This window comes from Myotis brandtii, unplaced genomic scaffold (genome assembly GCF_000412655.1).
Source record: "Myotis brandtii unplaced genomic scaffold, ASM41265v1 scaffold216, whole genome shotgun sequence".
Lineage (NCBI taxonomy): Eukaryota > Metazoa > Chordata > Mammalia > Chiroptera > Vespertilionidae > Myotis > Myotis brandtii.
In genome coordinates, this window is record NW_005358092.1 from 408,179 (window position 1) to 422,764 (window position 14,586).

At 39.8% G+C, this 14,586-nt stretch overlaps 1 protein-coding gene and 1 pseudogene across 4 annotated transcripts in view; one reads left to right on the forward strand and one right to left on the reverse strand.

Annotated features, from left to right (window-relative positions):
• CDK8 (cyclin-dependent kinase 8) overlaps positions 1–14,586 on the reverse strand; it is a 200,181-nt gene that overhangs the window by 167,438 nt on the left and 18,157 nt on the right. The window lies entirely within an intron of this gene.
• Positions 6,059–6,944, forward strand: LOC102251309 (annotated as a pseudogene).

Consider the following 14,586-nt stretch of genomic DNA (forward strand, 5'->3'; position numbering starts at 1 on the left):
CCCTCTGCCACCCGGGGAGCAGGCCTAAGCCAGCAGGTGGTTATCTCCCGAGGGGTCCCAGACTGTGAGAGGGCACAAGTGGGGCTGAGGGACACCGCCCACCCCCCTCCCCTGCCATTGCACAAATTTTTGTGCACCGGGCCTCTAGTCCTATATAATAAAACCCTAGTATGCAAATTAACCGACGGTGGAATGACCAGTTGTTATGATGCACACTGACCACCAGGAGGCAGATGCTCAACACAGGAGCTGCCCCCTAGTGGTCAGTGTGCTCCCACAGGGGGAGCGCCACTCATCCAGAAGCCAGGCTCATGGCTGGCGAGTGCAGTGGTGGTGGCAGTAACCTCTTCCGCCTCCGCTGCAGGCAGGCAGTAAGGAGTGAGGGGTCCCAAACTGCAAGAGCCCCGGACTGCAAGAGGGCACAGGCCGGGCTGAGGGACCCGCTCCCTCCAGTGTTTGAATTTCATGCACCAGGCCTCTAGTCATTTTTATAGCCAGTAAAAAAAAGTATTTTCTTTAAAAAAGAGAGAACTGTCTTTAATAGCATGGAATGAAGAAATAAATAAATGTTATTTACAGGCTGAGCTTCAGTAATAGAGCCAATATGGAACAAAGGATGGAAGTAAAGAAGTTTTTCAATACTTGGCCCTAAATGATAAGGCTAACCATTAAAGTACCAAAACATTTTGGATAATATCTACAAAATGTGCTATAATATAAGCTCTGGTGTCCAAAAAAAACCTTTAGCTGAATTTTTCTTTTGTTTAAATACTTTACTTAATTCAGACACCCCATTATATCTTTGCCCTCTGTGTGGCATATGGTACTGCCTACCACTCTTTCTGGAAATACTCTCTCCATAGTAGACAGGATTCTATCTATAAGGTCCTAGTTTTTCTCCACTCTGCTGTGTACAACCAATAAGCTGTGTATAGCACAATTCCTGTTGCACAATGGGGGACCCTCAGTTTTCTCCTCCTCAGCACTCAATTTCTGAGCCTCATGGATAGACATATCCTCTTCTACATTCTGTCCTAGGTCCTCTTCTCACTGTACACACTATCCCTAGGCAATTTCAAGACCACTCAAGTACTTGGTAACACCCAAGTCTGTCTCTATCCAGATCTCTCTCTTGAACAGTAGATTCATATATCTGCCTAATGGATATTTCTTCTTAGGTGTTTAATTGGCACCTAAAATTCAATATATCAAAACAATTCATCATATTCCTCTTCAAACGTACTCCTCTTCCTGTTTTAACTATTGATGTGAATGGCAACATCCTGCTTCTCTCTCTTTTTTTTTTTTTTTGATTTTTTACAGAGAGGAAGGGAGAGGGATAGAGAGTTAGAAACATCGATGAGAGAGAAACATCTATCAGCTGCTTCCTGCACGCCCCCTACTGGGGATGTGCCTGCAACCAAGGTACATGCCCTTGACCGGAATTGAACCTGGGACCCTTCAGTCCGCATAACATTCTGCTTCTCAAAACAGAAACTAGGCCATTTTTCACTTCTTCCTCTCTCACATCCAATAATTCAACAAGTCCTATCATCCTCTCTGTCACTTCCCTAATTTAAGCCACCAGCATCTCTCACCTGGGTTATTATTACATTCTTCTAACCCCAGTTCCCTATAGCCATTCTAATTGTATTGCCAAGCAATATTTTAAAGTTAATACATCAACTTGTTACTATCTATATAAAATCCCACAAATGACTGTCACTATCTTCAGAATAAAGTACAAAGTCCAGAAAGCATGATTTACAAGACCCCACTTACTTCTCGAATTTTATTTTTTACTAGGGGCCCAGTGCATGAATTCGTGCACCTTGAAAGGAACTGTGGGCCACGAGGCTGTGGTGGTCACAAGGTCAGGTCTCGGCCCATCCTCCGTGCCCCCGCCCAGCCCCTCCTGCCGCGGCCCCCAGTCCCCTCTCTGCTGGCAGCCCCGATCCTGCCACCACTCCCACATGCTGACAGCACCAGCCCTGCTCGCACCCATTGACAGAGCGACTGGGCCAGTGCTAGCAGCAGGCGCAAGCAGGGCCGGCGCCATCATCAGATGCGAGCAGCAGCTGCTGCCCCGATGGCCCCTCAGGAGCAGGAGGAGGTGTAGAAGCCCTCAGGGGCGATCGGGGCCGGCAGCCGCCGCTCACACCCACTGACGGCGCCAAGTGATCGGGACCGGCACTAGGCGCTGGCAGCAGGTGCAAGCAGTGGCTCCAGAGCTGACTGCAGATGCAAGCGGGGCCGGCGCCAGCAGTGGGTGCGAGCGGGGCTGTTGTCGGCAGTGGGTGCGAGAGGCGGCTGCTGGCCCCGATCACCCCTCAGGAGCAGGGGGAGGTGGAGAAGCCCTGAAGGGTGATCGGAGCCGGTGCCCGACACTGGCAGTGGGTGCAAGCGGTGGCTCCGGGCTGGCAGCAGGTGCAAGCAAGGCCAGCACCAGCAGCAGGTGCGAGCTCCAGGCAGGACCACGGAGCGCGGAAGCAAAGAATTTTCAGTAATCACCAGAGGCTCGCCCAGATGACAGCGACCGGCGCCCCACCTTGGTCTGGCGCCCCCGCTCACCTGCTCCACCATCCTGCCATGTTCCACACTCTGCCACCTGCTGCCAACACCCACCATGTTCCACGCGCCCCCTGGTGGTCAGCACACATCATAGCAACTGGTTGTTCAGCTGTTCCGCCATTCAGTCTATTTGCATATTAGGGTTTTATATACATAGATACTTCTCACCCTACCCGTTTATTCCTCTTTAAGATCTGACACTGAAATTCTTTCAATCCCCTCACCATACCATCTTTCCTTCATATATTTGTAAACAATATTCAGTGGTGACTCCAGAGAGTACTGGAGAGAACTTAGCCTCCCTCCTAAAACACAAGAGCTCCCAAAACTACATCAAATAAATAATTTAACATTTGTTTACTACACATCATTCAACCCCTACCACATTCCATTTTCAACCAGACTGTGCTATAACACCACTCACCCTTATTTAATAACCATTCACTTGGTAGTTTCTAATTATCTTTAAAGAGAAAACTGAAATATCCCTGAGTCCCCAAGAGCAGATTAGGTACCCCATAAGCAACCTATAATTTTCCCTATCATGGTCCTATTCCACTATATTGTAATAATTTGTTTACATGCCTATGCCCTTCAAAAGTCTTAAGTTCCCTAATGACTTAGACCAGTGGTCAGCAAACTGCGGCTCGTGAGCCACATGCGGCTCTTTGGCCCCTTGAGTGTGGCTCTTCCACAAAATACCACGTGCGGGTGCACATGTACAGTGCGATTGAAACTTTGTGGCCCATACACAGAAGTCGGTATTTTGTGGAAGAGCCACACTCAAGGGGCCAAAGAGCTGCATGTGGCTCGCGAGCTGCAGTTTGCCGACCACTGACTTACACCATGAGGCTATTCACTGCTGAATCACCTATATCTGGCATAGAACCTGGTGTATTACAGACATTTGGTAAATGGCTACCAAATGAATCACAAATATACAAATTTATCCCTCCCACCCCCAAAAAACACTACACCTAAAAAGAAACTATAAAATGTCAATATTTAAATGATTTAATTTTACATTTAAAAGCATCTTCTGCCTGGCCAGGTGGCTCAGTTGATTAAGGCATCATCCCCTATGAAAGGTTGCAGATTCAATCCTGGTCACTGATCTGTTTTTCTCTCTTTCTCTCTTCCCCTTCCTCTCTCTCTAAAATCAATGGGAATGTATCCTCAGATGAGGATCAAAAAATAAAAGTATCTTCAATGTTAAGTCAGTGCTAGAAAACAAATTACAAATATGCCTTACTTTGTGCTTGACATTTTCTTGGAAACTGTGTATAAACAGAACTTTTTACAAACTGAGTTACACCATAAATATGCCAGGAGAGCTCCTGTACTTAGAAATTCTTTTGTAAAGCGAAAAAACTCCAATTAATTTATTCTATATGAATTTAAATTTTCACATGCTCTATTGGCCTTTCTTAAAACAAAAGCCTTATAAAAATATTTTTTCAATATCGACCTCCTCTTTCCCAAAAATATACTTGTTTAATATAAGCCATAATACCAATGATGGACGCATTTTTGTTTGTTTTCAAATATATTTTTATTGATTTCAGAGGAAGGGAGAGCGAGAGATAGAAACACCAATGATGAGAGAGAATCACTGATCAGCTGCCTCCTGCACACCCCACACTGGGGATCGAGCCTGCAAACCAAGCATATGCCCTGACTGGGAATCGAACTGTGACCTTCTGGTTCACAAGTTGATGCTCTACTACTGAGCCGCACCGGCCAGGCAAGGATGAGTTTTTTTTTAATTTCTTTAGTTTTCTAGACAACATATAAACAAACTCAGGTGTATAAAAAACACCCAGAGCAGGCTCTGCATCATGATGTAAAGAATTCCTCTCCTTAGGATGATTATTTGCTAGAATTCATGGGCCATTATGAAGTTATAGATCTTAATGAGCTTGTCTAGAGAGATGAGTAACAGAATTATCTTTAGTAGTAGTTAACCTAAATAATTTTTTATTCACATAACAAAAGTAAAATTCAAGTATGAAACAATTATGCATTTAAACAAAATTAAATGCCAACTGTGGTTCAGAAACTAATTATATTTTCCTTAAGTTTAGAAATATAGGTTTGATTTACATTTAAACTGATTCATTTACAAGGCATACGTCAAAAAATACTTTCTTTGTAGTGGCTCAATTTTTCGAGCCTTATATTTTTTTCAGCCAATTAACGAACTTTATCTCTGCCTTTGGCTTTGGTTTTGTTCAATTCTGTTCCTGGTATCAATATAGCCAGCCCATCAGACTTTGCTCTTCTGGGTAAATTCACATGGTGTTGCTTTTTTATTCTATCATAATATGTTTAAGTTTTTAATTTTAGCAAGTTTAAAAGGAAGACTTTCAAATATGAATTTCAGGTATACCACAAATAAAAAAGTATTAAATACCTGTCAACATCTGGCAATGTGCCAGAAACTGAGGGGAACACAATTACTGCCCTAGAGGAAATCTATAATATCTAACCCATAAACATTCACCAGAAAGACCCAAAGGACATATAAACATTAACCACATATACACTGAAGTAGTTACATAATGCATCTATGAAGGACTATGTTTTCTGGGTGATGAGTGAAGAGGGAATTATCCAAGTTGTATGTTAACATAAAGTATTTAGAATTTCTGAAACTAAATGTTAGAACATATTTCAAGCGAGAGGAAAAAATTTCTAGCACAAGGTAGTCAGAATGGTGGTCTGATTTGATGGAGGAGGAGTTGTATTATTTTGTATTTCAGAATCACTGAAATAATATAAAGTGTAAACACTGTCCTAGCAATAGGAAGGCTAGTTGGGTCTTACAGACAAAGAACAAAGATCTTGATCCTAAAACAAAGTCAAGGTAAAGGCACTCAAAAGTGGTTCTCCAGCCGCTTTGAAAACTTTTGGTAATTTCTCAAAAAGCTAAACAAAGAAGTACCATAATTCCATACCTGGATATATACCCAAGAGAAATTAAAACCTGTCCACATAACACATGAAGGTTCAACTAGTACATGAAGGTTCACAGCAGCATTATTTATGACTAGAGGCCCGGTGCACGAAATTTGTACACTGGGGGGGGGCGTGTCCCTCAGCTAGGCCTGTGCCCTCTCGCAGTCTGGGAGCCCTCAGGGGATGTCCAACTGTTGGCTTAGGCCTGCTCCAAGCTGGCAGTCGGTCATCCTTAGCACTGCCGCAGGGCGGGAGAGGCTCCCGCCACCGCTGCTGCGCTCGCCAGCTGTGAGCCTGCTCCTGCATTGAGTGTCTGCCCCCTGGTGGTCAGTGCGCATCATAGCGACAGGTTGTTCTGCCATTCAGCTAATTTGCATATTAGACTTTTATTATATAGGATAGCCAAAAAGTATGAACAGCTCCTCTAGTGTTCGTGTTCATGAAAATTGGAGGCTGCTGAGTGGGACACAGATAATAAGGATAGTCTCCCACCACTCCCCCTTTCTGCTCACCACCAGTGCTCAAGAGCATGTCTGTGGTGCCACCCAATTGTTCACAGACCAGCTGTTCCCGGGGCGGGGGTGGGGGGGCTCCTCTACCAGTTCAGCAACAAGTACATCCAGCAGACCAAGCCCCTCACTATGGAGCATACAATCAATCTGTACCCTCTTACTAATTATACTTTTGGTACAAAAGAGCCCCTCTATGAGAAGGGCAGCTCTGTGGCAGCCATGAGGGAGGGATTTTATAAAACTGGATCAGAACTATAGAAGGGGTTCTGATTCTACATGAGCACTGGCTACCATATGTTACTGTTACATTGGGAACAACTTTCTTCAAGCTACCAAAGGAAGATGAAGATGAAGGACTAAAATGCTTAATGACAGAGATACTCCGTCATCAGGATGGAGTCCTACAAGACTGGGTCATTGATGACTGCATTGGTAACTGGTGGAGACCAAATTTTGAACCTCCTGACTATCCATATATTCCTGCACATAATATAAAACCAAAGGAACATAAGTTGTTTTTGGTTCAACTTCAAGAAAAAGCCTTGTCTGCAGTACCTAAAAATTACAAGCTGGTAGCCACACCATTGTTTGAATTGTATGACAATGCACCAGGATACAGACCCTATATTTCTAGTCTCTCTCAGCTTTTGAGCAGGTTCAACTTTATATACAACAGAATTCCCACACAGTGGAGAAGTATGGCAAAAGAAGCTGTCTGTGAGCACAGCTCTACAAAATACAGAATAAACATGGTAGAAATGTTTTTAGTTTTATCTCTTTCCCAACCCCTAAATTGTCACCTGCTTTCTATTGTTTCAATTGTAAAGTTGATAGGAAGAACTAGATAGTGGTGTCAACAAATGTGATAATGTTTAATTTGCTTTTGTTTCTATTCATATGTTTTTGTTACATTACAGGATGTGAACTTCAAATAAAAAACAATTCAAATGTCCACCAGTTGATGAATGGATTTAAAAAATGAGGTATATCCATACAATGCAGTATTATTCAACCATAAAAAAGAATGAAATGCTGATACATGCACAACATAAATGGTCCCTGAAAACATGTTAAGTAAAAGGCATAAAAGACCACATACATATTATATGATTCCATTTAAATGAAATGTCCAGAACAGACAAATCCATAGATAGAAAATAGATTAATGGTTGCCAGGAGCTGGAAGAGGGGCAATGTGGAGTGACTGCTGATGGGCATAAGGTTTCTTTTCCGGGAGAATTAGTATCTCCCAAAATTTCAGAAATCATAATGAAAACATAGTTCACTCCTTTGTTAATTTCATTGGAATTTATGGACTGTCTATTATGTATATGATTCTATCATAATGTTTTTTGAGACCTTTCCCCATAGACTTCTAGGCACCTTTTGTTATTAAACATCTTCCAATTTTTTTTTTTAAAGTCTAGAATTAGATAGCGGTGATAATTGCACAGCCTTGTTTATATATGCACACTTGAAAAGGGCGAATTTTATGGTATATAATGTATCTCAATTTTTAAAAAGTGGTTCACAACATTCTCTCTGCCATAACACATCTGACGGACATGACATAATTCCATTACTGAAGGCAGCTTGCTATAGCAGGAACTGATTTTGTGACTTTGACAATAACCATACTAAAGAATACTAAGAATCACTATACACAAGGGCCTTCAAGTCTCAAGATCAAAATAACAGGTGAAAGTCACTTTTTTAGTGACAACATCAAGAAATGCCTTGAGGTGACAAGAGATCTCTAAAAGGAAAAATCAGTAACAAAGAGATGACCAAGGCCTACCTAAGCTGGTGTGAATGAAAGGATTTACAAATTGTTCTGAAGGAGGAAAGGACAGTAGGACTTTCATTCCCCAGCAGCAGCTACTCCCAGAAAAGGAATAATAAGACAATGAGGATTGAATTCAACAATAAAAGGCACTGTAAGAAAAATGACACCAGCTATGGGGCATAATATACATTTATCAACACTAATTGGCATATACAGTTCCCAACTTACATATGGATCCCATTTCAAATGTTTGTAAATCATTATTCTGAACACATTTTTCCAAGAAATAATTTTTTAAAAAGTAGTTGTTTGCACATGGCCTATAATAATTTATAATAGCCCACACTTGGATCCAGACTAAACCACACACACATTGGGACAAACATTACAAGAGGGGAGACCAAGATGGCGGCATAGGTAAACACCGGAGACTGCTGCCGCAAACAACCACTTCAAAAATACAACTAAAAGACGGAACGGACATCACCCAGAACCACAGGAAGGCTGGCTGAGGAGAGACTCTTCAACTAGAAGGAAAAATAACAGCACACCGAGGCTCAGAGGAGGCGCAGTGTGGAAAAAACTCAGGTGCGGAGGTGCGCGCGCAAAGCGGGCTGGTGGCTGAGAGCGCGGTTGTCGTTTTCGGTCAGGGGGGAGTCTCAGACTCTGAGCTCCAGATACGGGCGAATCGCTGGGGACTCGGACCCAAACGGGAGAAGCGGGAGTGTCTGGCATCAGTTGGAAGGCAGCTTTCCCTCCGAGGTTTGCAGCGGTTCCGGGGTTATAATAATTTGTTATTATTTCTGTTTTTCTTGCTGAAATCCAGCATGCCAGAAGCCATTTCCCTACTTTCCATCTCTTCACACATCAAAGTCCCACCAAGAGAATTCTGCCCCTCCAATCTGTTGCCACCACCATCTCAGCAGCATAAAAGAGACTGGCTACCTACTCCTCATGTAGGTGAGGCCAAAGAAGTGTCATCTGCTATCCAGAGCTGTAATCAAAATGGAGTTCTGCCATGGCAGTTTTACATATGAGAGTCTTAAATCAGACACTTGGATTTCAGAATCTCCTTGTATTCTGATTTCCAACATTCTTGTGATGGAAAACTGCCACACAGACAATTAAAGGTGTTCAGTGCATGCTGATAAATTTATCCCTGTTATTAAATAACAGAAACTTTGTCATGTCCATTGGGTACAATGGAACATTTGTAGTGCATGTACTACACATGCAGCAGATCAAAAAATGCTAGCAACAAAAAGGAATAGGGAGGAAAGGTGTAGGAATAAAAAAAATTTAATCTCACAAAATGTTGGGGTCTATAAGGGCATAACAGAAAGCAACCCTCATTGTCCCATTCCTCTTGAAATACCCTTTCTGATGAGATCCTCTCATCTTCTAAGGGTCAAACAAAATGTTGATATCTTTGGGAGGCTTTTCCTGAAAACCTTAAGCAGTTGGGAGCTTCTATCTCTATGTTCCAACAGCACTTTGTATTAATAATTATAGTGCCTATTAAATTGGTACAGTTTATTTATATGTTTGTTTCCCCCATAGATCTCTCCTCAAATAATGAAATATTTTATTCATCTTTCCGGTCCCAATACCTTGGACAGTGCTTGGCACATAGAATGGATTTCTTCAAATGTTGGGAAAAAGGGTAATTTGCCGGTCTTACAAGAAAATGGGCTATAAGCATGAAATCTCTAAGTGGCCTAAACCAGCAGCCGCCAACTGGTGGTCCATGGACCACTAGTGGTCCGTGAGGTCCGAAAGGTTGGCGACCACAGGCCTAAACAGTGGATCTGAATGCACTGATACCTAAGGCAGATAAATTCAACTCGCAGTAGATAAGAAGTACAAGTTAAATACTCTGCTTTTCCCTTTTCATCATGCTTTTTAAAGGTTATAAGGAATACTCCTTATTGGGCATACAAAATCCCCAGTGATGGGGATTATTACATGTTGTATTTGGCACTCTGACATTTAAAGAAATATTTCAATTAAACTGAATTTATAAACAGGTATCAACAGTATTCAAAGAAAAACTATTAAATTCCTTTGGGAGAAATAAAGGATTCCAACCAAGTTCATAGTTAAGGAACTAAAATAAAACTGAATAAAAGCTCCAATGCAGATTGAATCAGAAGAATCCCTGTGCTAGCCACCAAATGAATGGTTCACAGAGTGGGAACAGGGACTAGCCCATAACTCCCAACATCTTAAGAGATAAATATGAAGAAATGCTAAGTTAGTATAAGACATGTTAGATAAAGTAGCTGTTAAGTCTTTGTGAACTTCCTAACTTCTTTCTAGGAGTTGATGAGAACCCACATTAAAGCCTGAGGCTAAGAAATATGGAAGTAAACCATGATCTAACGTAAAATTTTTTAGCAGTTTTTACATAATCATGAATAAGTATTACATTTTATATTCATAATTTTTAGTTCCTTAAATCATAATACTAGAAAAGATCCTAAAAATTATCAACTGAAACCCCCTAATCGTACAAGAAACCAAGGTCTACAGGAGCAAATGACTTGCCCACGGTCATATTGGTAACAAGAGGCAGAGTGTAAACTCAAACTCAGGTCTCCAGTCTTTCCAATTTTGAGTTCTTTTTACCAGATGAAGAACTTTCATATCTTAACATGCTTTATAAGGGTCTGGTAGACACACACATATACGTGTGTGCTATGATGCACACACACATATCTACATACATACTTTAAAAAAAAAAACAGCCTTTTCAGAAATCTACTAAAACAAGTACACCAGTTAACTGAAAAGATTAGTCCTGGGATAAAGCATTCATATTTTCAGAATGACCCACTAAAAACCAAATCTTGATGTCTATGTTTATATTTATTTCAATTTATCAATTATATGAAGCATAATGGTTAAGAGCATGGGCTTTATAATAAGAGAGCTGCTTGTAATCCTCTAATTCCAGCTCTGAAACTTAAGTAGTCATGTAACCTTGGACAAATTGGCTTAACTTTCCTAAGCCTCAGTTCCCTCACCTGCAAAACTGTTAGAGAAAAACAAAACCGACTTGATATGGTACTTGTGAAGATTAATAGAGGATGACCTTAAAGGACTCTGCACAGGACCTGGTACTTACACAATAACTTAGCTATTATCGTCATTATCACTGCCTACTAATCTCTTGGTTTTCTATAAAAGTTTTCTATATGTTTAACACAAACACACCCATATACACACATATGCACCCAATTATATATTATCTGTTCTTTAGAACATAGGTTAAAGAAGTCTAAGAACCCTATTCAAGAAAACTCCTTTTGGCCCGGCCGGCATGGCTCAGTGGCTGATCTTCAATATATCTATGAACCAGGAGGTCATGGTTCAATTCCCCGTCAGGTCACATGCCCGGGTTGCAGGCTCAATCCCCAATGTGGGGCATGCAGGAGGCAGCCAAGCAGTGATTCTCTCTCATCGTTGATGTTTCTATCTCTCTTTCCCTCTCCCTTCCTCTCCAAAATCAATAAAAATATATTTTTTAAAAAAGAGAACTCCTTTTGCTCCAGCCAGATGGCTCAGTTGATTGGAGCATCCTCTGTACACCAAAAAGGTGTGGGTTCAATTCCTGGTCATAGCACATACCCACGTTTCAGGTTTGAATTCCGGTTGAGGTGCATACAGGAGGCAACCATTGATGTTACTCTCACATCCATGTTTCTCTGTCTCTCTCCCTTTCTCTGGCTCTCAAAACCAACAAACATATCCTTGGGTGAGGATTAAAAAACGAAGAAGAAGAAAGCTCCTTTTGCTTTTCTTTTTTGGAAATCAAACTCTTATTCCAAATTGACTTTTAAATTCTAAAAATGTACAGAGTTCAGAATTTAAAAACACACATTGTTTTTTGCCTTCTCACAGTTTTCCATTCTTTGGAACAAAATAAGTTTAATTGCCTAAATTCTGCAAAGAAAAAGTAAAATTGACTCAGAAAATTAATCCTCCTGCTTCTCACTAAAGTACCCTTTTGATGTTCAGACACAAAGGACACTATCTCATTTATAATGATAGTAAGAGCAAATTATTTCCAAGATTTATTGTGCACTTATTTTTTAACTCTATTAGAATTTGAAATCAACACAATTATAAAAAGTCCTTTTTCCATGTATTTACGTAATCATGCTTCAAATAAAGTATTTCTCTCTGCACCACATTCCTAAAATGCTGAGTTTATCTAAGTGCAGTATACTAGCAGTATAGTATTACTAATTCTTTAACTCAAAGAAATGACCTTTCAAGCTGTGTATTTCCTAATTTTTTTCTAATAATTCATGTTCTATGATGCTCTCTAGACAACTGTAAGGATACAAAATTTAAATACATTCATTTCAATAGCCAAATTTATATAAACAAAACATTTCATTTTATTTTAAATCTCAAGACTCTTTTTGAAGATGCTACTGTCTGGGTTCTGAGAATACTCTGAAATTTCAGTTACAGAATATATAATTTAATTTGAATGTAAATCAACACTAGAAAAATTATTTGATCATCAACTTTCTATAAAAGATTTAACTACAAACTACAAATTTTATTTTACCAGGACTTAAATTACATTTCACTGACATAAGATCAAAAGAACCTCATAAATACAATGCAGTATTTTACCATTGAGGTTATAAAAAAGAAGCTAAACCAAAAAGTATTCCCTCTAGAAAACAAACACTGCTTTAAGTAATTTTAAAACTCTTTGACATTTGATCCATTTTTTTTAAAGTTCATCCTATAAACAAAATCATTAAAGGCTGCTGGAAAACAACCCCAAAGAATATAAATAAAAAAGTTATCTTTTCCCAAAATGCAATTACTTTTCAACTATCACAAATTACTAAGAAATGTTCATATACAATACATTCAGCTATTTTTAAATTGTACAATGCTTCTAAAATTACTTTCAGCCTAAATTAAAACCTGACCATAAGATATAAAATGTGGTTTAGAGTACCTTTTGATAATATATGATATTATAGTTTTTAAATAACACATAAAAGCAAAGTTAATTAAATTTGCAGATTTTATTAGCTTAAATCGGTAATTTATAAAAACAGAACTGGCTTCTCTCAGAGAGGTTAAAAATAATTTAAAGTCACCAGAATTTTATAAAACAAATGACAGACTGGTCAAATGTACAACAGTGTTCAATCTCATGGGATTAGGGGTTTTATGAATATACTAAAAAAATTATTATATTGGGGATGGCAAGATGGTTTAAGGTTTTTGAAAAATAGTGTATGGGAAGTTAACAAGGATCATTTTTTAAATATATGTGTTATTACAAAGTAATACTTCAACAAGAAATATAATTAAACAGTCAACATTCTCTCCAGACACTGATTTCTCAAATGTCACCAGACTATTCATTCTGCTAAAAAGTACTTTTCAATACATACAGTATCCAGAGCCTCAAGTTTTCAAATTCCTATCTTTTGCACTGCGTTACTGTTGCATATAAACACTGAAATGCACATCCCAAAATTAGAATTACTCTATGACTCTTAGAATACATTTTAAGTTTTTTAGAAATATATATCAATAAATCTAAGAAAAAAAATGTTGAATAAATATACACTTCCTTTTCCAATATCCAGAATACTAAAGTAGTTATAAATATGGCTTCCCTTCCACACCCCCTAGGTAACTTACTTCAGCTTTATGAAATGTTTCATTTTTTAGTACTTACATAGTTCTAAACATACCCCCCTTACCTAAGTTGGAAAAAAAAAGCAATTATTTTCATTGTTAAACAGCAGCTTAGCAAACTAACAGAGATGGTCAAGTAAAGCTACTTTGTTTATAATAAAATCTAAAGATTATATAATAAGCTTTGACATTATCTTTCCAGCAATTGTCTATAATATCAAAGGCAACAGAGACAACATCCGTTTTTACAAGAGGAAAACAAGGCTTTAAATACATTTTCTCCTCAACTAAGAATTGCCTTCTCTTTTGTCAATATTACAAGACATTCATCTACTACTGACAAAGGAAAAACGAACACTTCACTTGCCTGTTTAAGAAACTAAACAGGGAGCAATACCAGTCATAGACTTAATTAAGTTATTAATAGGGGAGAATATTTAAAGCAAAGCGACGATTTAAAGTTCATTGCTAGCTGCTAAATTTGGGGGGAGCCGGCCGAACAAGATAACCCCTGTTTGTGCCTGCCTTTTTCCCCACCACCCACCCTGCACCAAACCCCCATTGTTCTATGTCAAACTCACACTAATGGTATCCACACAGCAATTGCTACATTTCTGTTTCCGATGATTACTACCAGGAACTCTTCAGACTGGATGGACCTGCTGCTCTCTTTCCCCAAAATAAAATCCAAATCTGACAATCAATCAATCACAGACTGGTAGAGGAAAGGATCACAGCTTCCCTTCCAGTGGATGTCACTCCAGAAGCAGGTGAGGAAATCCCCAGAAGTTTACCATAATAAATCGACACCCCCACCCCCCCCAAAAAATGATTTAAGCTGACATTTCATAACGCATTTCTTTTTTTAAAATCTAGCACCGAAACCCTTGAAAAGTATACAGCCCATGGCATAGAGGCTCCTTTTCCCCATGAGCCACCAAAGTAGAACACAGGCGGCAGCACTCAGGATTCGGTGTGGGTTTGGATCCCTGGTACCACTTCCTCCCCAAACCTGGCTGGCAGGGCAGACGCGGGCGCCGAGGAAGGGGGGGACCGGCACCCCAGCGCCCCACTCCC